Source organism: Aedes aegypti, chromosome 2 (assembly GCF_002204515.2).
Source record: "Aedes aegypti strain LVP_AGWG chromosome 2, AaegL5.0 Primary Assembly, whole genome shotgun sequence".
Lineage (NCBI taxonomy): Eukaryota > Metazoa > Arthropoda > Insecta > Diptera > Culicidae > Aedes > Aedes aegypti.
Window position 1 is genome coordinate 237600939 of NC_035108.1, and position 11365 is coordinate 237612303.

Consider the following 11365-nt stretch of genomic DNA (forward strand, 5'->3'; position numbering starts at 1 on the left):
CGACCACCTTGGGGGCGCGTAACAACTGCAATAGAACAAGCCGTTGATTTTTGCTATCGCAAAACCGTCATTTGAGCTAGAGACTACTTCTTGGATTGGGTATCGTCCTGTCGTCCCTATAGCTGCTAACTGTTGAGACCTATCCGCCACCCAGTTCCCGTTGTTGGCTGGTATGCGGTATGGGTCCGATAGTAACACCACGTCAGTCTTGGTTTCCGAGACTGACTGCCAAAGCAGCTGCTGGGCTGCAACACAGTGGTTTAAATTTAACTGTGTTACTTCCGTTTTGGCTGCTTTGATACTCCGCTTGTGCCCGGACATTTGGGTCCGCCCGTTAAGTGTCCGTTGTCTGCTCTGTCGACACATATTAGGCACTTAGCGATTTGCTTACAATCGCTTGCCCTATGGCCTTCAGCGCCGCATTTTCTGCACATCTTACTTCTGTCGGGACCATTGCAATTCCACGACTTATGGCCCTTCCCGAAACACTTGAAGCAAACTTCAGGAGGCTGTTGTATGCTCAGCCGGCAAACCGACCAGCCTACCTTGAGTGTGCCCAAGTTCTTCGCTTTGTTGGCCTCTGCGACCGGCAGCCTGATCGCCGCCACCTGGGTGCCCTGCGGGCCCTTTCTAAGGTGGATGGCCTTACTGGCTACGTCGATGTCACACTGCTCTTTGAGGGCAGCCGAGACCTCCGCTGCATCGGTGACCTCATCCAAATTTTTACACTGGAGAGTCGCTTCAGCAGTAAGGGATCTTACATCAACCTCGTCACCAAGTACTTCTTGTGCCAGTTGCTTATAGACTGCACCCTTTTCCTTGGCGTCCTTCTTTAAGACTAGGATCATTTCACCAATCCTAGTTCGCCTTATGCTTCGCACGTCTGCGCCCAATGGCGATAGCTTCTCTGTGCTTCGCATCGCCTTCAGAACCTCGGCGTATTTTGCTTCCTCCGTTTTGATAACGAGGGCTTCGCCTAAATTCCTACGTTTCGCTGTTTTCGGTTTAGCGCTCTCCTTGGGCTCCGTTTCCGGTTTCCTCTGTTTTTTCTTATTTCCAACTCGTATCCACGGGTTGCTGTTGCCTTGCGCCCGTGGTTCCTGTGGATGCACTGCCTGGTTCCGGTTAACCCGTGGCTCCTTTTTCTTGGCTTTCTTGGCCTTAGGCTTGGTGTTGGCCTCTCCTTTGTTGCCATGTCCTCTTGATCGCGGGGCTTGGCTCGTGCCAGCTTTTCCGCTCTGGAGGACGGCCGCGTAGGTCACTTTTCCTTTAGCAACCATACGTCTTTTCGCCACGTATTCATCCCCGGAAGCTTCCCTCTTCCGCATCGCGTATCGAATAATATCATCAGATATATTCGCGTTGCCTGTGAAGGAAAACACTTCGGTCTGACACGACCTAGTGTCTTTTTGGCCTTCTACCTTGCCAAGTTTTTCCTTGGCTTTTTCGTAGTCCTGCTTTGCAGCTAGGACTGATTGTCGCAATTTCAGTAGACTTGTTTTCAAGTCTTTGCTGATATTTGTTTTGCTCTTAACATACTCGATGATGACATCAAGCTGCTCAGCAGCTACCTGCATTTTCGGGAGGTACTCCCTATTGCGATCCATGGCCTCGATTAGTCCCGGGCCATCGGTCACCACACATGTTGCACTGGAGCGGCCAGTGCCTGCCGTCGTCACAGTATCTAGGCTTTTGCCCACACTGTTTTCAATAAAGTTGGTCGCCTCCTTCCTTGGCGGGAACCTTAGCCGGTTACTGATAGGTCCAGAAGCCTCTCCTTCACATTCCGCTAGTTGTTTGTTTTGGTTGATCATCTCTTATGGGTCCCCCTAAGAGCCGCTATCCATCTCCGCTGGAATAGTCGCCTTTATAATCCCATGGTTATCTATGCAAGCAGGGAGGCCATGCTAGGGTTGACATAGTCCTTTATGGGGTACTATGTTCAGAGCCGGATCGGCGCAGGTCAGGTAATGGCATCTGAGCCTACTCCCGCCCAGTTGGAACAACCAGGCGACGGATTTGGAACGTACTCTAAGGCCTGCCACGGTTTTACGGGACGGGGGCAGCCTGCGCCATTAACCCACTCGCCGTTTCGGGCCAGTGTCACCCGACCCTACTAAGGGAGTAGAATGTCGCCGCTGTCAGCCTCAAAGCATATTATCCAGTACATATACCGTTACTTGTCCTTTGTCGTGCGCTGCCAGTATACATAATTGGGGCCGTACTGGCGTTGGTCCCAATGTGCTCGAAGCACTCCGACTCGTAATTCCATGCCTTGTCCGTTTGTATGGCGACCAGTATGCCATAATCAGAATCTCACTGGCATCAATCCTGATGTGCCGATTGGCACTCCTGTTAGTTTGGGCTAGGGTACTTTAAGCGGCACCGGTCGCTGTGACAGAGTTGCATTCGGATTTTTGTGGTTTTTATGAAGGTTCATCAGAGCCCACTGCGAACTTCACCACATCCTGGGCAACTCCCCAACTCGCAGAGGTCCTGGGGGGGGGGTCCGTTAAGCCCCTGGACTTTCGTCCCTGCTGCCCCAAAAAATAGACCTGTATCGGTAAAGAAGATACAGATCAACTGATTCCGGCACAGTAGTGGCCACGAGCACGGAGTGCCTTAAAAAAAAAAAACACTGCTTTATGATCGCTGAAGCACGTAACTGAATGATTTATGGTTCGTAGTCAGCTAGTGGATGATCTAGAAACTAGGAACCTATCTAGCCACGAAGATGATCCAGCACGCACGAAAGTATAATCGGTCTTATTTCGATGTAGAACACGCCAAACATCGATCAGGTCTAAGGAACTCATTAGCCGTGAGGTCGTATTACTTCGTGAGGTAGCACCAGTCGCGTCTCTGGGATTTACAACGGAATTGAAATCACCCCCAAAGATTATCGGTCCTGTACAATATCTGAGATAATGTGCACAAGTGAAGTTGAAAAAGTCTTCTCGTGATGCCCTATTTTGCGACCCCGTTTTTCAGCGTTATCATTATAAGCCTACCATACAGAGAATTTTGAACTGCTGTGCATTCAATACTGGGCTTATGAGCGATTGCTAACCTCTATTTCTATTACCAATGTCGACAACAATTAAGTAACCTGTCAGCTGTATAGACGTATTTTCGACTTCCTGCAGAAAAACTATATCAATTTCGTTTAACCGTAGGAATGAATTGAGAGCATCTACTCCAGTTGGACTGTATATACAGCCAAACCCCTAACTGGGAAAGCGCAAAAAGAATCGGAGCGCAAAAGGAGGGAGCGTAAGTTGGAATCCGGAGCGTAAAAAGAGGGAGCGTAAGTTGGAATTTGGAGCGTAAAAAGAATTAGAGGCGTAATAAAGCTTTTCGTTTTTTCTCGAGAAGTTTTGCGAAGAGGTGTGCTTTATCCGTGGTACTTCTCAAGGGTATCAATAGTAGATGACGGAAATCTATGTCCGTCGCCATTTTGAATCCAAGATGGCGACTTCCGGTTTGGGAAAATCACTTGAAACCCACTAAATATGGGTATTTTTGGAACGGGACCGATGGGTAGATGCCGGAAATTGATGTCTGATGCCATTTTGAATCCAAGATGGCAACTTCCGGTTTGGGAAAATCACTTGAAACCACTAAATATGGGTATTTTTGGAACGGGACCGATGGGTAGATGCCGGAAATCGATGTCTTGCAAGCGCTAGGAGTTTTTGAACGACGTGTGCTAAGAACGATTTTTGGCGGAGTATGTGAGGGCGGCGTATGGAGGAGAAGAATGAACCACGAGCTTGTGCAACTATACGGTGAACATAGTACAGCCAAACCTCTTTTTGCGCTCACTTTTTTTACGCTCCCTCATTTTGCGCCCCCTCCATTTACGCTCCAAATTCCAACTTACGCTTCCTCTTTTTACGCTCGAAAATCCAAATAACGCTCCCTCTTTTTACGCTCCAACAATTCCATTTACGCTCCTGCCTGATAACGACCCACGAGAACCAATTTAGTAGCGAATTTTTGGATTCCCAAAACAGAAGTCGCCATCTTGGATTTGAAATGGCATCAGACATCGATTTCCGGCATCCACCCATCGGTCCCGTTCCAAAAATACCCATATTTAGTGGGTTTCAAGTGATTTTCCCAAACCGGAAGTCGCCATCTTGGATTCAAAATGGCGTCGGACATCGATTTCCGGCATCTACCCATCGGTCCCGTTCCAAAAATTCGCTACTAAATTGGTTCTCGTGGGTCGTTATCAGGCAGGAGCTTAAATGGAATTTTTGGAGTGTAAAAAGAGTGAGCGTTCTTTGGAATTTCGAGCGTAAAAAGAGGGAGCGTAAGTTGGAATTTGGAGCGTAAATGGAGTGGGCGCAAAAAAAGGGAGCTTAAAAAAAGTGAGCGCAAAAAGAGGTTTGGCTGTATTAGCAATGTTTATGGTTGCTAAATTGAAGCTCAATAAATCCATTTGTAAAGAGTCAAGTATACGAAATGTACCCTAGCCGCGGTACATTTCAGGACGGTAGCATCCAAATACACTTCGACAGGACATATACTGTTTGTTTTTACCCTGGAAGGAAGGCCCCGATAGACATATACTATGTATTTTTACCATTGAGAAATTAAGGTGCTCCAACGATGGTTTGCGTAGATGGCCTTGTAGATAGCATGGTACGGAATGTTTGGCTACGATGGTGAAGAAAGTTATCCTTACTTTGAAGTGTGTCGCTGTGATTTTGTTCGGCGTTGAGGTCGTTGCGATTCTTGCTCAGCTTGCATCGACGACAGAGTTCGTTTGCGCCCTCCAAGAGGATCTGTTTCGGTTTCCAAGGTGACAATTTTCGACGAGTTCGATGTAGAGGCGACGGGTTGACTGATGTTGGGCGTTTCAGGAGACTTGCTGTTTTTTTCATCGTTGTGGCCAGTGAATCGGCCGTAGAGAGCTGGGTGGTAGAAGCTTCTTTTGACGAGACTGATTCATCATCAGATTCACTATCTGTGGCCTCCATGAGTTCTATCGGGGACTCGTTGGTATTTACTAGCTTGCGAGTTACTGACAATTTCGGCTAATGTTGATTTCTCTCCTGCGTTCTGGGAAGACTCCTTTCGAGCAGCCGAACATATCTTTCCGATATGGACCTTCTGGGTACAATGCCTACAGGTCTTAACCTGGTTACTGTACAGGACGTATGACAGTTTACTGGTCACGGGGACATACGAAGGAATCGGTGTTTGGATTTCCATACGAATTATTCGTAATCCGTTAGGGATGCCTGGGAAATAGTCCTTCCAGACATCGTTCTTCACGGAGAGAACCTTCCCATAAGCTGAGAACTGCGCTGAGATTGTTTGGCATATGTGGAGGCAAGTCATACACCTTAACCTCAATGGCGTAGTCTGTCTGGTGCACTGGGATATGCTAGAGCTGTTTGTCATGCTCAAGTGTATGCTTCATGTTGTGCTGCATAACGACAATCTCAGCTGTTGCTGCTGAGTCCAGTTCGATGATGACATGAGACTTAGTAAATGCTTGTCTGCAGATTTTTGACTAGCGGCATGTCTAGGGACATCTGCTTGAACAGGAACTCTTCCACAATGTTCAGCTTTGGTCATACTGGCATTACGCTAAAGTCAATTACGATTGAGTTTTTGCGGAATCCGGTCATCCTTAAGGATGATAACTAGTCGTTTATACGAAAAGTTTATGAATAAGCCATTCGGACAACGTCCGATTAGCGAAAATATATGCGGTGTTTTCACTTGACAAACAATACACGTCTGTTTCGTATGAAGCCTAAATGTCAACTCTCGGTTGGTAAATTGAAGTTACAGTGTTATAGTATTTCTTGACCGAAAAATGTACTTCTGTTACATATTTGACTCTAGCCTAATTTTTTTGGGATTTAAAGTCTTGATTGAATATGAATAAATCCCATTAAATATGTGCAGTGTAGGTACTGAGTCGGAATACTTAAAATTCTTTTGCTGATTGATTAGAAGTAATAACCACACCACAGTCTTCCTCATACTTATCGACAATGATGGTGAACAAATTATAACTCTGCCGTTATGTTTTCATTTCAGCCGATTCTCAATGATCACGGATTCTCCAGGTGCATCCAATTGCCACGCGTAACTATAAATGAGTGTTAATTGAACGGCCTTTTTACAGAATTGATTTCAAGCACATCTCACCGTACTTTCAGAATTCAAATCACGAAACGGCGAAAGGCTTTCACGGAGCAATGTGCATCCAAATGAACGAACCGTTCGGAGGATGCTGTAAACTGGAAAGGACGAACATTTCGATGAGGAAGAGCAGTCACGCGAATGTATCAGCCAGTACGGAAACAGCAAATGGCACTCGGACGTGCTCCCGCCGCATCACGTGCATTTCCGACCAACTGAGGTGGCAGAATTCAATATGAAAAATAATTCACTATTTATGTTTGTTTTATACTCTCTTTATTTATTTAAAACACTCTCATTGGAACGAAAACAAACCGAAACCCAGAACATATGCCTAGGGATAAAGTGAGCCGGGATTGGCCGATGATTCATTAAAAACAACTACCATTCATTGATTTATGCTGAAGTGCCATGGATATAAGACGACGATGCTAAAAAAATTACGGGATAAAAATGCATCGGCATGAATCAATAAACAAATGGTTGCATGCGTTTGAATAATTCAGTGCTGAAGAGTGCAGCTTAGTGTTTGATGTTTGCAATTAATATGGGGAATTTAAGCAATTGTTTTCAATTTTACATTGCTATGATACCAAAATTTGCCCAATTTTATGGGATCCAAAATCAAATCCATTAAATGTTTGATTTGGATAAAGCGATTATGATGACCCGCTCAAATGTGTAGCCACTTCATTGGTTTCAAGTCTTTCTGTTAATTCTAGGTACCGTAATTGGGGGTGGAGTTGAACAGTGAGAAGAAGTTGATCATTGGGGAAAATTCGATCAGGCCGGTACCTCTCAAGGATGCTTAAGGTTTCATTGACATGACAGACATTCCATGTTTTCTAATAATGAAGAAATATTTCGATTTACCTAGATTTCTATTGATGAATTCAAACTTAAATAAGTTTAAAATGATTAGTTCTGCACAAAAATATTTACAGCTTTTGAAAGTGTAGGCAAGGCTTGCCAAAAACTTTTTGAGCCGCGGGTCAAATAGTCACATGAAATCTGACAAAAGTCAGTGAAGCAAATTTATTTTGGAGGAATCGAAAAAAGGATAATTACTGCCAAGTATCCAACTGTGATACTGCGAAAATGCTTTTCTGAATCGTACAATAATCTTAACCAGGATATTAAAAAAAAAACTATTCAAAAAATTTTAGAACTTTTGAGAATAATGTCCAGGATATTATAAAAAAATGGCAATATCCCACCTAGCATTATTTGTCATCCTGCATGAGATATTGTGAAAGTCATGACACGAAATGTATGAAATTCCTTATCAAGTTTTTGTGATAATCTTGATCAGAATCATGTGAGAGTTCTGCCCGGAATTTTACAAGGATTGTGTCAATGATTCCTGCAGAATCTTTTAAGAAAGCTGCCCAGGATATCAAAAGAAACCTGTGCATAGAACTATTATATATTAACCTTAGATTCTTTATAATCTTACTTAGGGTTATATTTGTAAAAAAATATGCATTAAATTCGATATAAATCTCAAACAGAAGTCTATGAAATCTTGATGAACATTATGTGAGAATTCTGCCTATATTGTCCGATAAAGTTGAGTCCAGAATAATGCAAGTTGCGTCCACATTCGATCCAAAATTATGTGAATAAGTTATTTCTTTTTTATAATTCTTACAAGGATTCTGCGTCACTCACTGTCAGTAGCAGTGGAAGAAATCGTTGAGCAAACTCTATTCATGCATTACAGAAAAATGCAACCGCAACGATGATTCCTTTTGTGCGATTGTGCACAGAAAAAACCCGTTCTCGTATCCGTGAACAACAGACGTGAACTCGTCAACAAGCAAAAATACACCGTGAACTAGATCATGTTTATGTGACCGTTGGTGGTAGTTCATGGTGTATTTTTCACATTTCACGTTTTTCAGAACTCTTTTTTGAGCGTGTGTTCTCGCTTTTTTTGCTCACGATTTTGATTTTGCTTTTTGATGCTCACGCATCAGATTTCTCGTGATATTTCTACGATGACGCCATATATCGGCCAGTTTCAGTGTTTGAATTTTGCTACGAATAAGTCGATCGAACCATCTTCGGAGAGTGTAACAGTTCGCGAACCATAACAGTTCGTGGCACATTGCAATCGGCGAGCCCTATGAATGTAAACATTCACTCTCTCGATTGGTACGTGGCACGAGAGCGTTCAAGAGCAGCAACTCTCACAGACTGAAATAGTATCCAGCCATTCGGGTGATTTATGTTTTGCATAAAATTTGTAATAACTTTCATATTTTCTAGTAATGCAGCCTTTAACAACCCAATTATTATCTATTGGACTATTGAACACCCCTTTGGCTGCAAAAATGGCACAGAAAATGAAAAATATTAGCCTGTGTTTCGTGATCAGAATGAGAGTGGGTCAGCGAATAGTGGGTGGTGTATGTCTGTCTTGTTTTCGTTCATGGCACGTTATCTTCCACGAACGATAAATGTCATGCGTGTAGCAGGCGGATAAATGGGATGAAATTATGGCTTGTGTGTCAATGATCGTTAAATTTTCCAAAGCCTGGCCAGTTTTCTTAATAATTTCGTACGTTAGTTTGATATTTTTGCTATAAAAATTATAATATAGCAAGCATTTTAAAAAATAGGCAATGAATGGGAAAAGAAAGGCTGCGAATAAACTTTGCTCAATCAGCAATCACGCTCTTTTTAAATTTGAATCCGATTTGCAGTTGAGTCGTGAGCGTGGTTCCTGCTCTATTTTAATTAATTTTGCGTTAACGGCATGATGCTTTCCTCCACTGGTCAGGAGTAATCTTTAAGGTTTCTTGGAGATTTTCAGCCGATGATTCAGTTATTTTTGAAAATTTACCCTGTCAGCAATGATTTTTGTTCAGGCTTTATTTATCGGAGGTTGGAAGTATTGAATTTATGTATAGAAGAATCGGTTTTGCTATCCGATCATGATTGAGAACATCATCAATGGTGATCCTCGAACCGACATTCTCAAGCTAGATTTCTGTAAAAAAAAACAAAGTAAATCGATATTAAAACTCAAATCAACTGCAAAACATCCAGAACGCAGAATTGACACATTGAATGATACATAAAATTAAGTAAGGTACCGTGGGGTAAGTGGATACAGAAAAATCAATAGTCAACTTCATTGTTATGTACAGCTAACGTGAATTATGTAACTTAAACCTTTTTCTGCGGATAACAAATGAGGGACTAATATACTTCAAATCGTCATTTATTTCGATTTTTCTGATTGTTGTGTACTGAGTATAAGAGATATAAAAAAATGCGCCAAATGATCCACTTGCCCCACCATGGTGGGGCAAGTGGTTCACCAATAAACAAAAACTGTTCTCAAACAAATGCGGTGTAATTATGTATAGCAAGAATGATATTACTCTTTTTCTTGTTATTGCTAGTGCAAGTAATGTTTCATATTAATATTTTTAAAGTAAAAAGTATCTTTATTTAATCAAAATATATTGAAAAATTTATACATTATATTATAAATAATGTATACATTATTTCACACTAATCCGAACAAAAAAAAACATTGTGACTAGAATAATTTGGCGAAAATTCATCCATTTGTACACATAAGTTATACAGAAGTATCGTAGGATTTTTCCTAACGATGTTTTCGAAAAACACTCATAGTTTAAAAATATTAGTTACATATACGTTTTAATAACGAACTGAAATTCTTCTATTCTATTTATGAATATATTTGTATCATCTGTCTAGAACAATTTATATGGTCACATAAAGTACGATAATATGCTTTCAATTTGAAAATTAGTATATATTGCTCTTTTGTAACTCAACTAAGAGAAACCACAAAAAGTTTCGTGTGAATTTTGATTTTTTTTTTATATATTTTTTTTATACCAGAAAGGTTAAACAAACTTTTAGGTGGATTCATTCAAATTTTCTAAGGTCAATTTGACAAATTTAAGCTGAGAATGAAAAAAGCTAAAGGTAAACAATATTTACGGATATTAAAACTTATTAAAAATCTTGTAAGCAGTCTGCCGATAAATGATAATAATAATTGATCCACTTACCCCACCCCATTAAAAAGTAAGGGTAAGTGTACCATATATAATATATCTGTATTTATTTATAAAAATCACATATTTTTCGAAAAAAGTAATAGTTTTCGATTTTAGACAGAGATACAATGAATTTTTAATTAATGGAAAACCATATTCAAATTAAATAATTTTTGCAGCTAACAAGTTTGCTTGTGTTAGTGTACGTGTAGTATCAGTTTGGCAATAGTATCAGTGGGGGCGTAAGAATATAACCTAAAACGAAGCAATGGTGCGAAAATATTCAACATATTCAATGATTTATGCCTAATATTGAGGAAAGATCCACTTACCCCACTGATACACTTCCCCCACTGTACCTTATTTGAGACGATTTCCAAAAAAAAAAACTTCGACTATTTACCGAGTTAAATATGGTCATGAAACTAAATTGCAGGTAGGGAATTGTCCATAAACCACGTGGCCATTTTTTTCAGACTTCCCTCAATAATGACCACGTGGTTTATGGACGACCCCTAGAACAATAAACAATATTTTTACGGTTGCTGAGGTACGTCAGAAGTTAACCATCAATATGAACCTCCTTTTCCCGATCAGCCTAGATAGCCGCGTAGTGTCGGTAGATTGTTTCATTTGGCTAAGAATTAACACTACGGACTACCTGTTCCGGTGGTAAAAGTGCACCTCACAGGTGACCCCTAATTGATGGTGGGATGCGTACCGTGCCTAGGAATGAAATCTAACCGCTAACGGAGCCTGTGGAGTACCAGGGCGCACTTTGCAGTATTGTGCCCTTCCTTTGCTTTTCGGAGCAATGGTGCAGGTGACCTTGTGTTTCACCGAGATAATCGGCTGCCCTCCTTCAGTCTCTGGCCTGAGGCTAAATAAAGGTGAGATTATGAATAGGTTGCTATTTAATTTAAATTATCACCTATATGATTCCGCATTATTCGTTTTACACAGTGTAGTCTATGCTTTTTCGCCTTTGGCGACTTTCAATAAATACCGACCTGGTTTTTTCGCTGCTGGTCTCTTCATGCTGATATTGCAAAAAGCTTAATCCTGCCTAGTTTGGGTAGTGGCTACGGTTAGATTAGCTTAGATCAATCTTCAGCATAAAAGAACAGCAACGATCAATCTTTACAGACTCA

General features: G+C 41.5%; 1 long non-coding RNA gene across 2 annotated transcripts in view; it reads left to right on the forward strand.

The window, feature by feature from the left end:
* LOC110676477 overlaps positions 1-8044 on the forward strand; it is a 69569-nt gene extending 61525 nt beyond the window's left edge. The window contains exons 2-3 of one of the 2 annotated variants that reach the window (XR_002500429.1): positions 6064-6388; positions 6494-8044. This is a non-coding gene — a long non-coding RNA (uncharacterized LOC110676477). Of the gene's footprint in view, positions 1-6063; positions 6470-6493 lie in introns of those variants that run through there. The other variant, XR_002500428.1, reaches the window with a different exon arrangement.
* The last annotated feature ends 3321 nt before the right edge of the window (positions 8045-11365 follow it).